At 39.1% G+C, this 15,166-nt stretch overlaps 1 protein-coding gene across 5 annotated transcripts in view; it reads right to left on the bottom strand.

Moving 5' to 3' along the window:
- The window catches only part of Arhgap12 (Rho GTPase activating protein 12), a 103,641-nt gene that overhangs the window by 83,494 nt on the left and 4,981 nt on the right, over positions 1–15,166 (bottom strand). For 4 of the 5 annotated variants that reach the window (XM_085698915.2, XM_085698916.2, XM_085698917.2 and 1 more), the window contains exon 2: positions 1,305–1,341. The gene's annotated coding sequence lies outside the window, so the exon portion shown is untranslated. Of the gene's footprint in view, positions 1–1,304; positions 1,342–13,907; positions 14,021–15,166 lie in introns of those variants that run through there. The other variant, XM_048460611.3, reaches the window with a different exon arrangement.

Here is a 15,166-nt window from a genome sequence, read left to right as displayed (position 1 = left end):
AACAGAGAAGAGAGGGTAGGGAGGTAGGTCAGTTAGTAGTGTGATTGAAGAACAAGCATGAAGGTCTGGATTCCACTCAGCAACTGTGGCTCTTCTCAGCACTTTTCATCCTGCCCCGAATCCTAAACCTTTCCAGTTCAGGGGCTAGGCTTCATTTCCCTTCCTCCAGCTTCTCATTCCTATATAAATCTGCCATTTTACTCTTGGTTCTTTTCTCTTGGTCTGCTTGCCCTCTCTACTCTTCCTCTCTCAATCTCTTGTCCCCTCTCTCCTATCATGGCCCAGTCTAGTCTGGACCCTTCCAGATGTCTCTAGCCGAATTCTCTCCCTCATATCTACAATAAAATCCTTCTCCTCAAAAATACCTAGGAGTAGTCATGTCCTCGTTTTCATTCACATCCTAGGCTACACAGCAACTTTATGGTTAGCCAGGATTTATGAAAGACCTCTCTCAAAAAGAAAAAGAAAAGGAGGGAAAAAAGGAAGGAAGAAAGGAAAGAGAGAGAGAGAGAGAGAGAGAGAAGCAAAGAAAGTCAAGAGGGAAACAAAAACAGAAGCGCCAAACAGAAGACAAAGGCAGAAACTAGCAGAACGTCAAGGATTCCCAGCAACAAGAAGCGATGATGAAGTAAGACAGGATCTTCTCTAAAGCCCATAAAGGACAAACACTGCCAACACTAACACTTGATACTTTTAGATAAAGGTTCTCATCGTGTAGCCCAGGCTAGCCTCATCAAGATCTACCTGTCTCAGCCTCCCCACTGTAGAGATTAACATCACTGTTTTGTTTGTTTTTAAATATTTATTTATTATGTATACAATATTCTGTCTGCATGTATGCCTACAGGCCAGAAAAGGGCACCAGACCTCATCACTGATGGCTGTGAGCCACCATGTGGTTGCCGGGAATTAAACTCAGGACCTTCGGAAGAGCAGGCAATGCTCTTAACCGCTGAGCCATCTCTCCAGCCCAACATCACTGTTAAAAACCATCCGTTTACAGTATCACTGACCCAAAATTGAAAATGTGTGAAACTTTTTGCACACTAATATGGCACAGGTGGGAAATTTCATGCCTGTTCCCAAGTGATGGGTCACAGTTTTAACACAGATGCAGGTGTTACTGTACACTGTGTGTGGAAACAATCATTCTCCTAAGGACTATCATCTCTAAGATAAAACCAGTAAGCTGAGGTAGAAAGTAAATTAATTATCAACAAAACTTCAGCAACTGCAATTTATTTCTAGACAAGATACTTGAGTTAGTAAATACAGTAACACTGTTTCAAAAAGATTAAACTTACCTTAGAAGGCTGTAAACAGCTGGTGTTTCATTTAAACCTATAAAATTAAATAAAAATAATTATTATCTCTAACCAAGATTCCTTAAAGGAGGCTAAGCACATAATGTTGTGTACAATTCTGAAGCCATAAGGAATGCAAGGGCTGTATGACTTCTCGGAGTCCACTCCAACAAAAGCACTCAGGCCACTGAGGTCAGTGTGGCCACTGCCTTCGCTTGCTGACATCACTGCCTCAACATCCCTTGCCTTTATTCTGACAAACAGAAAATTTTTAAATTTTTTTTGATTTATGATAAGCAAATTTGATAAAATTGCTAAGTTAATTGTTTCTCCAAGTTCACAGTATTCAGTGGACATGGAGAATAAATGTATTGAAAAATAACACATGTTTTCACCACAGATTACTTAGCTCTTTACAAAAATGGAAACAGACATCATAATGCTTCTTTTCAACCAAGCATTCTAAACCAAATGATCAAACTTACCAATCAACAGTGGATACCTAAATAAGACAAAGTGCACTGTCACCTGTACTGTGTTCTTATCGAAAGTACTTTACACCTCATGAAACTGTTACACACAAATCCAGAAGGCAAGACATTACACAACAGAACTAAACTCTTCAAAGAGTCAATGTCATGAAAACTAACAAAGGGGGAAATATTCCTCAATATTAGACATTTTTATAAGCAAAACTGTTTGGTTAAAAGTTCTAAAATTTACCACATTCAAAACCTACTTCCTGTCACATCTGCACATAACAGGAAAGAGAACTTCCAACCTTTGAACTGTTCGTCTCTGATTTCATGCAGAAGTCACTCTGTGCTTTAATTCCACACAGTTTTTCACAACTTTGCAGAAGTGCATCATGAGGGCAGCAGAGATGGCTCAGTAATTAAGAACACTGATGCTCTTCCTGAGTTCAGATCCTAGTACCCATACTGGTGGCCACAGATAAACGGTACTCCAACTCCAAGGGTTCCAATGACCTCTTATGGCTTCTTCCATGGACACACACACTGATGTTAACACACACAGACACAGATACTGATAAAGATACAGACACACGCACACACAATAATCTTTAAGAAAAAAAACAGCTGGGCAATGGTAGCGCACGCCATTAACACCAATGCCTGGGAGGCAGAGACAGGCAGATCTCTATGAGTTTGAGGCCAGCCTGGTCTACAGAGTGAGTTCCAAGACAGTCACAGAAACCCTGTCTGGAAAAAAACTAAATAAAAAGCCCAGAAAGCTCATACTGAATCACAGTCATGTGCAATACAAAAACTGGAGGCAGACAATAAATACGATGGTGGTCCCTAAGATGTCAATAAAACTGAAAATTCCTGTAATGGCATCCTAACATCCTAACGTGACACATTAGTCATGTTTTTGGCAATAATGACATATACACACCCACCATGTTGCAACAGTACAAAAGGTATAATATAAACAATTATACACAGAGCATAATACTTGATGATAATAAATGTATAGTTGTGTTTTTATACTGCATTTCATTGATATTTTAGAAACTATCACCTAAGACATATATTTGTTTTTTAAGAAGTTCCTGGATGGGCGGTGGTGGTGCACACCTTTAATCCTAGCACTTGGGAGGCAGAGGCAGGTGGATCTCTGTGAGTTCAAGGTCAGCCTCGAACTACAAGAGCTAGTTTCAGGATAGGCTCCAAAGCTACAGAGAAACTCTGTCTTGAAAAACCAAAACAATAAAAAAAAATTAAAAAAAAAAAAAGAGGTTCCTGTAACAATATGACATGTAATACTGGTGGCACCATTAAACATCATGTGCTGACATCATCCACTGCATGCAGAAAGCAGTGACAGTCCAGGTCTGGTAAACATACTGATGGTCTAACAATGAGGCAATCAGCCAATGAAGACTCTCACAATTCTACTGTTAAATGAAAACATACTGTATTTTATCCTGGGGTGACTTGGGTTTTCTTTTTTTCCAGGGAAATAGAAAATAACAAGTACCTTTGAAGGCACAGATATGAATAAGGAAACATGCAGCTACTTTTCTGCATGTTTTTACTGCAGCTTAGAAACATCGAGACTAATGGTCAGATGGTGTCTGACTTCGTGCGAGTACAGAGGTTGTGGCACTGGAGAACAGCAATCCATGTTCCCTCTTTACTGCCAGGCCTTATGATTGATTGCACCCACCCTGGTGACTACAAAGACAAGTATGCACGAACAGTGAGAAAGAGAAGGGTTGATTATACAAGGAGTCGACTTCTCTAATTCAACATCAGACATCCAATCTATAGCTTTAGATGAAGGAACTGAGATGTGAGAAGAAAAGGCAAATTATAATCTATATAGAAAGGTAGTCTCACTAGGGAGGTAAGAGGTAGGGAATAAAACCGGAAAATCTTGATTGTTAACATCATAAACATCTAAAATCTGCTATGTATAGCAGATTATGCACTACACACAACCCTAGGGGAAAAAAATCAAAATGAAAGTAAAGTCTTATTATAAACAATTGAAAGATTAAGATATTCAAGGGGTAGCTACAAAAACAGGCTTATGTGAAAATCATATACAATTATGTGAATCACTTATTCTATTTTGTTTTAAGAACAAGTTATATTAAAATAAAAGCTTACTTCTGATTTGGATTTGTTTCTTCCTCTTCTACTTAGATTAAGGCAAAAGCTGCTCATTCTGATAACTTTAGATGGGATTTTGCTTTTTAACTAGAGAACTCTCTCAGCAGAACTCTCCTGAAATGAAATCTATTCAGTACTTATCACCTCATGCCTCCATCCGTGTTCATCCCAAACACAAACTGCTAAGCACCCAATCACCAGAACATTCAGTTTTTGCATATCCACGGCTTTGAACATCCCCCTTGCTTTTCTCAGCAATTTTTCAAACGTCTGCTTCTTCCTTCCTTGCTGCAATCACATCTTCCCTTTTGTCTCAGCTAACATATACACACACAGGTACCTACTTACATCTTCTGTATCTGTTTGACAGGAAAGGGGAATCGAGAAGGGGTGTGTATGCCACGCAACTTGCTACTTTTTATTTTTAATTTTTTGTTTTGAGTTTTGCTTGTTTTGAGACAGGAGTCTTACTAAGTAGCTCTGACTGTCTTGAAACTCAATATGTAGATCAGGTTGGCCTCGAACTCATGGAGATCCTCCTTCTTCTGTGTAGGATTAAATATGTGAGCCACCACACCAGGCTTTGTTTTGCTCTGTTTTGTTGGGGTTCTTTTTTCTTTTTTGAGACAGAGTCTCTCACTGGTCTGGAATGCATCACTTAACTTAGCCCAGGCTGGCTGATTAGCAAGCCCCAAGAATACACCCCAAGGATACACAGGGTTTCCATCTCCCCAGGGGTAGGATTACAATCACATGCCACTAAGCCTGCCTTTTTATGTGAGTTCTGTGGACCAAACTCAGGTTTTCCCAGCTGAGCCATCTGAGGAGCACTGTCCTATCTACTACTGCTCTATTCTCAACTCAGACTCAGAATTTTCTATCATGGTACTTTATCATCTGATAATCTCTTTTTCCCATCTGTTATTTTTTTTAAACTGTCTTTCTCATGTAAATTACTAAGGAGCCTACCACAAATTATACAGCTCAGCAAATGTTATCTTATTCCCCCAGGACATCTGTTCCAACCAACCACATCTTACCAGATATATGCAAAATAAAATAAAAAAGAAAATAATATATTAAAGAAAAACAAAAACTTAAGTAAATACATCCATAAAGGTTTACAATTGAAGATTAATTCAGATATGCACATCACATGCAGCAATTCTAATACTCTAGTACTTAGAACAATAAAATCAAAGTATGACTCAAACTTGTAAATATTAAGCAATCTAAAATATTACAGCTAAATCACTAATGCTTGGCACTATGTTCTCCACATAGTATTTAAAAATATTGCTTAAAATTAATAATTAAAAACATGCCATAGCCCAGTGGTAGAGCAGTCTCTAACATGCGTGAGGCCCCAAAACAAAAAAAGAATAAAGTAACTGGAGATGGAGACTTAGCCAAGGAGGGGTAGGGATAAGAAATGGAGGACAAATGTGATAGAATATGCATGCACGTACAAAGCTGTCAAAGAGTAAATCACAATTTCTTTTAAAAAAAAAAAAAAAGGCAAAAAACCCTGAAGATACAGCTTAATTGGTAATATGCTTGCTTGCCTAGTATGCAGAACCACAAAAGGGAAAAAATAAGAACAACAGTTCCTGAACAGGCACCTAATAAACAAAATAAAATTTAATGAGTACAACAAAAATCCACAGAGGTACCAACAGAAGTGACCAACTATTTTCCTAAGTTGTACATTTATAATCATTTAGCCAGCAGTAAGTACTTCAAGTTTTTTCTTAATGAATAATCTCTGCTTTCTAAGAATGAAGAGATACACAAAATTAAACACTTCTCTGAACTAAAACAGGTAAAGAAGGAAAGGCAAATACCATAAATCAGTTCGGCTGTAAAGAAACAGCACAAATAGAACACAGGAAGGAAGCTGACGGCTGTGAAGCAGTGAAGGAGGGGACAAGGGAAGACCCCCGAAGGATGCAAAGCAAGGCTTCAGTGTGAAACAGACCTGAGGAGACAGCAGCAGCAGCATGTGGAGAAGCAAGCATATTTTAATAAGAGGGAAATCTGTACGCCAAGCTTTTAATCCCAGCACTCAAAAGGCAGAGGCAGGAGTATCTCTGAGTTTGAAGGACAACTACACAGTAAATTTCCAGGTCAGCCAGGGTATAGTAAGACTCTGTCTCAGAAAAAGAAAAAAATGCAATTAAAATTTTTAAAAAGAAAATTTGCACAGGGTATCTGCACCCACATGCCACGAATGACAGAAATGGGCATCTCAATGGCTGTTTCTGGGGATAGCTACTAGAATGGAGGAAATATTGTAGCTCACAGGCTGGAGTTATAATCAGTGGTACCCAGTATGTGCAGGGTTTAGTGTACATATGAGGGTGTAGGGTGCTTCAGCACAAAACAGAAATCAGAAATACAAGTTTGGATTTGGCAATGAATTTTAATATAACAAATTTGTAATCCATGTGGGAGAAAAAAACTGGACTTTACTAAAATTAAAAACTTGTTCAAGTCAGCATGCGGAAGAAGCAGCTGCAATTCCACGTTTATCACAGATCTATTTACAACAGTCAAGAAATGGAATCAACCATTTCCACCAACAAATGAATGACAAAAATGTTGTGTAGACACAATAAAGGAGCTGGCCATAAAAAGTGACAACATGAAAAGAACCACAGTACATATGTTAAATAAGTCAGAAACTGAATCCAGTGTGATCTAACAGACAGATGAGAGAAGAACAGAGCTTGGGGAAGCCAGGAGAGAGCAGGAGAGGGAAAACTTCTAGACCAGTGGTTCTCAACCCTCCTAATGCTGTGTGTGACCCCTTTAATACAGTTCTTCATGTTGTGGTTACCCCCAACCATAAAATTATTTTGCTGCTACTTCGTTTTTCTATCTTTATGTTTTCTATTGTTAAAAATCATAATGTAAATATCTGATATGCAGGATTATAAGCAACCCTCAAAGGGGTTGAGACCCACGAGTTGACAACTGCTGTTCTATAATGCACATGGTGAAAGAAAAACCCATGTACTCCATGCACATGCCCCCACACTACCACATGAGAGAGAGAGAGAGAGTTTTTAATATATAAACAGTTGGGTAGTGAAGCAGGATGATGAGCAGTGCTGTACATTGTTGGGCAAATGTGAACTGAACAGTGGGGCATATGGTGTGACAGCTCCTCCAAAAATCCCACTCTGGATATATGTCCAAAAGAACTGAAAGCAGTGACTCAGGTTATTTGTATACACATGCTCACAGCAGCATGATTGACAGTAGCCAGAGTGCACATAAACCAAATACCCACAACCACTGGAGAAAATAAGCTGTAGTATACACTCACAATAAATTCTCAGTCTTTTTTTAAACATTTATTTATTATGTTCTGCCTGCACACCAGAAGATGGCACCAGATCTCATTATAGATGGTTGTGAGCCACCATGTGATTGCTGGGAATTGAACTCAGGACCTCTGGAGAAGCAGCCAGTCCCCCTAACAGCTGAGTCATCTCTCCAGGCCTGAGTACTCAGTCTTATTTAAAAAAAAAAAAAAAAAAAAAAAAAAAAGGTTTAACAAAATACAATGAGAATGCAGAAGAGCCAATCTCAAAAGGTGGCATTAGCCACTTACATCAGGTACCTCAATAGTCAAATGCATAGAAACAGAAATGAGAATGGCGGTTAACAAGAGACAGAGAGACCATAAAGAACTGTTTTGAATGGGTATGGAATTTCAATTTGGGATGAGGAACACATTTGGAAATAGATAATAGTAATGAATGTACAGCAATGCAAATTTACTCAATGCCACTGACAGGTATGCTTAAAAATGGTTAAAATGGGGTTGGAGGTGTAGTTCAGCAGTGTAGCACCTGCCTAGCATGCATGAGGCCCACAACTCAATTCCCAGGAACACATACACGCACACACACATACATTAAAATGGAAATTTTTAAGCAATATTTTAACTTAAGGTAATTATAAAGTTAAGATATAGCTTGATGACAGAAAAAAAGGGTGGTTACAGAGTACAATTTAAATCACCCACCTACTCAAACAGCATAAAAGTACTAATCACATAGTTATTTTCGAAGTAAAATATTTAAAAAGTGGGCATACAAACATTGAGAACACTGAAAAGCAGCACTTCAGTAACACACAAGCAATCAACTATTGTTCCCAAAATCCTAGGGCTTTCTGTCCTCTACCTCTTTAAAGAGGAACCACAAGCCGGGCGGTGGTGGCGCACCTCTAATCCCATCACTCACGAGGCAGAAGCAGGCAGATCTCTGAGTTCCAGGCCAACCTGGTCTACAGAGAGAGTTCTAGGAGAACCAGGGCTACACAGAGAAACACTGTCTCTGGGGGGGGGGGGGGGGGAGAGAACATAAATAAAATTTAAAAAGGGAGAGCGAGGAAATACAGGGCTGGAGGGATGGCTCAGCTGGCAAGAGCTCTTGCACAGGACTTGGGTTTGATTCTCAGCACCTATATGATGGCTCACAACCAGCTGCAACTCCAGTTCCAGGAAATCAGACGTCACCTTTTGGCTTCTACAGACACATAAACAAATGCAGGCACAACACACATACAAATAAAATTTTAATTAAAAAAAATTTAAGAAAATCCTGGACTGGAGAGATAGCTCAGCTGGTGTTCCATGCAAGCATGTGAACCTGAGTCGGTCCCACGGAAACCATATAAAAAAAAAAAAAATCACACACAATGGCACAAACCTGCAGCACTGAGGGGTGTAGATGCAGAAGGATCCCTGGAGTCACAGACAGACTCTTTGTCACAAAAGTAAGGTAAAGAACTATGAAGACATTTGAGTCAACCTCTTGCCTTCACATGTATGGGCAACATACATGTTCACAAAAAAAAAAAAACAAAAGGAATTACTCCAAAGATCTTAATTTTTACTCAAACTTAAATTTTAAAAAAGTAAATTAAAATCTAAACAAGATACCACCATTCAGCTAGCCCTGGAGGTGTAGAGACAGGAGAGATGGCCCCACTCTTCATTGGGGTGGTGCAAGAGATAGAGATATTTTGCTTGGAACACCTTTAATTCCAACATTAGGGAGACAGAGGCAGATGGAACTCTGTGAATTCAAGGCCACCCTGGGCTATATAAGATTGAATCATCTAAAAGAGAAACAGCCGTGTGGCAATACAAAGAGTAATAGAAATGGGTCAATTTAAGATGCAAGACCTAGCTAGAGATACACCTGAGCCATCATCCCAACAATGTTATTAATATAGTTTCTGTGTGATTATTTGGGTCTGGGAAGCTGGGAAAAGCACAGTCTCTGTCAACAGCATTCACTCTGAGGATTCTTAGAGACAGGATTGCCCCTTCAGTCTGAGCACTGGTAGAGGTAAGAACTCTCTAGTGGCTAGTGTTCTGCTTCTCTGATCTTTTATATCGGACTCAAGGTTTTATTATTATGACCAATTAGAATTTGTGTTATAGCCCTCACGAGCTGCAGCACTCAGGAGAGGGGGCTCTCCACCTCACCTGGGCAATGTGATAGAGATGGTCTGGTAGAATGAGCATGGGAGAGCTGGCCCTGGCCCTGCCCCTCTTCGTAGCAGTGATTACAGGAGAGCTGGCCCTGACAGCATGAGCTCAGGTGAGCCAGTCCTGCCCCTTGACAGCTATCACAGACCGGAAAGATGGCCCCACCCTTCACCTGGGCAAAGTGGGAGAGCTGGTCCTGTCCCAGGAGCACAGGCAGGCTGACCAATTTAGTTACCACCCAATCCCAGATCCAGGGCTTTGAGTTGGCCCATCCCAACGTCTACCCCATGTAAGAACTGCTGGAGCAAGTGAAAGGGCTGGTCCTGCAGAACCAAAGCTGCAGGACCTCCATGACAGAGGACAACAGCAGGATGTCTGAGAGGAGTCCCCCTGAGGATTCAGTATTGATGGTGTAGCAGAAGCCTGAGGCCTCAAACCAGACCAATAATTCGCTGCAATGAACACTTGCAAGTAAAACTGGGCAAAACTTTAGTAGACAGGGTGACACATCATAACTTCCATGGCAAGATACTTTTTGGGTTTTTTAATTTTCATTTTTAGTTTTTATTTTTTGTTTTCTTTTCAGGGGAGACTGCAAGAGCAGAGGCTGAATACAGAGGGACGGGGAGATGAGAGGCATTGGGGATGCATTATATGAAATTCACAAAGAATCAATAAAAAGTTAAAAGAAAAGTATCACCATTCACCAACTATCATAGATCAAGCAATCAAAACAAAACTAAGCACAGGGGTGACCAGCAAAGTGCTTGTACACACTGGAACCAGGTCAACACCAACAAGCCAGGGTGACATTCGTGAAGCATTCCATACTTTTTAAAGAGATTATTTTTAGGTATTTTTCTTTTCTTTTCTTTCTTTTGAGACAAGGTTTCTCTGTAGCTTTGGAGCCTGTCCTGGAACTCACTCTGTACAGCAGGTTGGTTTCTAATTCACAGATATCCGTCTGTCTCTGCCTTCCTAGTACTGAGATTAAAGGCCAGTGCCACCACTGTCCAAAATATTATTTTTTAAAAGGAAACAAAATAAAAACAAACAGCAACAACCAAAACCAAGCACCACATGTTCACAACAAAACACTCTGGCAAAGGAAGATCAGTAACCACAACTGAAGAGCAGCTTCTGGGAAGGCTTGCTTCCTGAGCCCACACTCTGGGTCATGAGGCAAGTCCCAGAATATGAAGGACAGAATCATGCTCAGAATAAATTTATAAAGTTACAAAACCAAAGAACTCTAAATGAAGGCTGGAATGTAATTTGGAGGGACAGTACATGAGTAACAGACTCTTGGTTAAATCCTCAACACCACTGAAAAAGTAATATTGTTGCTAATTAGACAATACACTTTGAAGTAACTCAGATGGGGAAGAAATCAGACAGAAGCCTGAACTGAACTCAATGGTACACAAAACGAAATAGTGCCAACATTTACACTATTTAATATTATTTCAAAGAAAACAATTTTTAAATCTCTATTAAATGACACTGAGAAACTAACAAAAATCTAATAAAATACAAACTTAACAGAGGTATATGATAAAAAGCAGAGCAAAAGTCAGTACTAGGAAACAGAAAAATGTTAGAAGAAATCAGTAGAACCAGATCTGGTTCTTCTAGATCAGTAAACTGGTACCTTGTGGTCACACTGTTCAAGAGCAGAAGACACAGTGTCTTAGGAATATATTTACAGGCCTTAAGACAGAGAGGAAAGTTTACCAATTTGATAAATGAATAAAATAAAAATTTTAAAAGATAAAAATTACCAGAATTTGCTCAAAAAGAGATACCTAAAAATAGTTTATGCAACAAATTGAGTGATTATTTAAAAATTAGCCACAGGTTGTCAAGATTCAGTTGGTAAAGAGCTTGCCCCACAAACATACAATGCGACCTGAGTTAAATTCCCAGAAGCCATGTAGAAAACGAGACAGCAGACCAGTCAGCCTATTGATCTATGAGCTCCAGTCCAGAGAATTCAGCCTCAAAACAAACAAAAAAGTGGGATCTCTGGCCTCCACACACATACATACACATGCACATACACAACATATACAAAGTAAATATTAAAAGTTATTCACAAAAAGAACTCCTGGCTGGGGGGGGGGGGCGGGGCAGTGGTGGCGTATGCCTTTAATTCCAGCACTCGGGAGGCAGAGGCAGGAGGATCTTTGTGAGTTCGAGGCCAGCCTGGTCTACAAGAGCTAGTTCCAGGACAGGCTCCAAAAGCTACAGAGAAAACCTGGGGGGGGGGGGGGGGGGGGAATTGGACCTACTGGCTGAAATGGTTCCATTAGTTAATCTTACTCAAAATTAAGGAAAAACTCACATTTTTACAAAAACCTCCATAAAAGAGCAATGTAAAAAGAATTCAACTCATTCTATAAAGTTATCATTATAGTTATAGCAACATAAACAAAATGTTGACAGAGGAAAAAACGATACTAACCAGTATCATTCAAGATTATAGATACAAAAAATTGCTAATCCAATTGTAACAAAATGGATCCTTCTTACCCTCCACCATCTCATGTAACCCAAACTAGCTGTGAACTGCCATGCCTATTGACCCCAAACTCTTAATCTTCCTAACTCCACCTCTCAAGTTCTGGGATTCAGGCATGCACCATCATGCTTACCTTCCAAAAATATTTTCAGATTATAATGTATCAAGTTCAAAGTTAATCATTTAAAAACCAATCAATTTGGGCTGGAGAAATGGCTCAGAAGTTAACAGCTCTGCACCAGCTATTCTTTCAGAGAACCCAGGTTTAGCCAACTCCCACCACTTACTTGGTGGCTAACAATTTAACTCCATTTCTAGGGGATCCCAAAGCCTTCTCCTGGCCTCCTCACTTGGCACACAAATGGATCCAACAAGCAAACACCCATACACATTTAATAAAATAATTTAAAAATTTAAAATCCACCTATTTAATTAAAAAATCAATTAAAAAATACACCAGGACTGGAGATAGTTCAGCAGTTAAGAGTACTTACTGCTCTGAAAGAGGTCACAAGTTCAGTACCCACCACCCATGCCAGACAGCTCACAATCCTCGAAATCCAATGCACAGGCCTTCACAAGTGCCTACACTCAGTGTACACATACAAAGACACAAAATTAAACCCAATGCATAGGCCTCCATAGGTGCCTACACTCAGCGTGCACATATAGAGACACAAAATTAAAAATTAATCTTTAAAAAAAAAAGAGCCAAAGACCTTAACAGATACTTCACCAAAGATGATATACAGATACCATAAAAACATAAGAAAAGAGATTGGTGGTTGAGACCTGGTGACACATGCCTTTTATCCCAGCACTTGAGAGGCAAAAGCAGACAATCTCTGAGTTCAAGGCCATCCTGGTCTACAGGGCGGGTTCCAGGACAGCAAGCACTACAGAAAGAAAACTTGGGGGGGGGGGTCATCAAAATATCCATACCATATGCCATCAAGGAAATGCAAGTTAAAATAATAATGAGATGTTACTGCATACTTATTAGAAGGGCAATGTAAAGAATATTGACAACACCAAGTACCAGCCAGAATGGAGTTCCAAGTATTCCTTCATTGTTGGTAGGAAAGTGAAATGAATGGTACAGTTACTACTGAAAACACACTGGAAGTTTCTTTCAAAACTAAACATATATACTTTTAGCACATGTTGTAGCAACTGTGCTCCTAGATTTTTGTTTTGTTGATTATTTTGCTTGTGTTTTTGTTTTCAGAGACAGGGTTTCTTTGTGTAGCCCTGGTTGTCCTAGAACTTACTTTGTAGACCAGGATGGCCTCAAATTTGGAGATCCACCTGCCTCTGCCTCCCCGAGTGCTGCTAACTCCTAGACTTTTACCTATATATCCATAGTTTGGCATTTTCAACAAACAATAAATTTCAACATTCATATACCATATACTTCATAGAAAACATAATGGATCACAGATTTTTAAAAGCTTATAGCTAGGAGGATATAAGTGAATATTGGTTTGGCAAATGTTTATTTTTTTTTCACACAGGTTTTCACCACGTAGCCCAGCTGGCCTCAAACTCACCATCCTTAGCATCTCAATTACTGAATTATAGTTATGCACAATCACAGTCAGCTTGCCACCAAAAAAAAAAAAGCAAAAATTCAAACTAGATTTCATCAAAATTAAAAGTCTTTTTCTAGAGCTCCTCTAAGGTTTTCTCAGCATGTGGCACCAAAGGCAGGAGTTGGAGGGATGCTAACTGCCCTCAAAACTAGCCATGTCCATTTTGTCTCGTATAAAGTACTAGGCTTAATGCAACCCTTTACTTCTTATAGTCATCCCTTGTAGCATCAGGTTGCTAACCTACAGGATGCTCCACGGACTGAATATTGCTCCCATAGCCAGACTTCACAAAAACAGAAATGAGGACTCCTCTCCTTATTTTACCTTAAAACTCACCTGTGTTTGGCTTCTATTCTACCAATTTAAGAAGTCAGAATTCCTAATGGCAAAATGCCTCCACCAAGAAATAGTTGGTTTCACTATAGTGCCTGGAGATTTCCAACTGGACACTTAAAAAAAAAAAAAAAAGATACCACTGAAAAAACTGAATAGGCAAGCTAGAGATGTCTGAAAACATACTTCAACAAAGAACTCTTCTTGTAGAAAATACAGTTTACTAACTTGTAAAAAAACAATGAGAAAACAATTCAACACAATCTCAGCACTCAGGAGGCAAAGGCAGACAGAGCTCTGTACATTCAGAGCCAGAACACAACGCCCACATTCCCAAAAGGTGGGGTGGGTAGCTTTTGGTCATTCAATGAATTACGGGTATTTGTCATTGTTTGGGGATGGGTTACAAGCTGTTATTGGTAATGGTCAGGAAAAAAGCTAAATGGGAGATTATATTCAGGGTTCTTGTTTTGAACAGAAAAAGGGGGGATATAGATATAAGATAAAAAGGTATACTATTAAAAAAAATAAAAAAAAAGGTATACTATTGAATTTACTTTTATAAAGCAACTACTAGCTTTAAATATTTTATATTGGATTGTACTTTTGTATATTGTATATAAATTTTGTATATTGATACAAGTTTAAGATTTTGTTAAAACATACTGTATGTATGTTTCAAATCTTGTTCAATATTCATTTAACAATGCAATGCAAGTTTCTAGTTCTTGAAAGTTATTATTATCAATTGTTTAGGATAATTAAGAAATGCAGGTTAGTAATTAGTCACCTATTACAATTATTGTTGTAGTCATATTAGGTATGTTTTCAAGATCAAACAGATATATTTTAGATAGACAGGTCGACTTCAAACACTTCAGAGATTGAAAGAATATGGCATTTGAGATGTTTTAATAACATAGGTTCTTCTATTTATTTATTTATTTTGGTTTTTTGAGACAGGGTTTCTCTGTAGCTTTGGAGCCTATCGTGGAACTAGCTCTTGTAGACCAGGCTGGTCTCAAACTCAAAAAGATCTGCCTGCCTCTGCCTCCCAAGTGCTGGGATTAAAGATGTGCACCACCACCGCCCAGCCATAGGTTCTTCGTTTTTATGACACTGAGACATATTTGCTCTTGGCAGCACAAATCTATATCGGAGATGATGATGGGCATTGAATAAACTCCACATGGAGTTATTTTCTTTGAGGCAAAAGAAAGCCACTGAGCAAGGAAGTGCTCTTGTCTCGATTGCTGATGGTA

The sequence above is a fragment of the Myodes glareolus genome, chromosome 14, assembly GCF_982192425.1.
Source record: "Myodes glareolus chromosome 14, mMyoGla1.1, whole genome shotgun sequence".
In the NCBI taxonomy this organism is placed as follows: Eukaryota; Metazoa; Chordata; class Mammalia; order Rodentia; family Cricetidae; genus Myodes; species Myodes glareolus.
The sequence above is the reverse complement of the archived record's forward strand: the minus strand, read 5'-3'. Positions and strand labels throughout refer to the sequence as shown.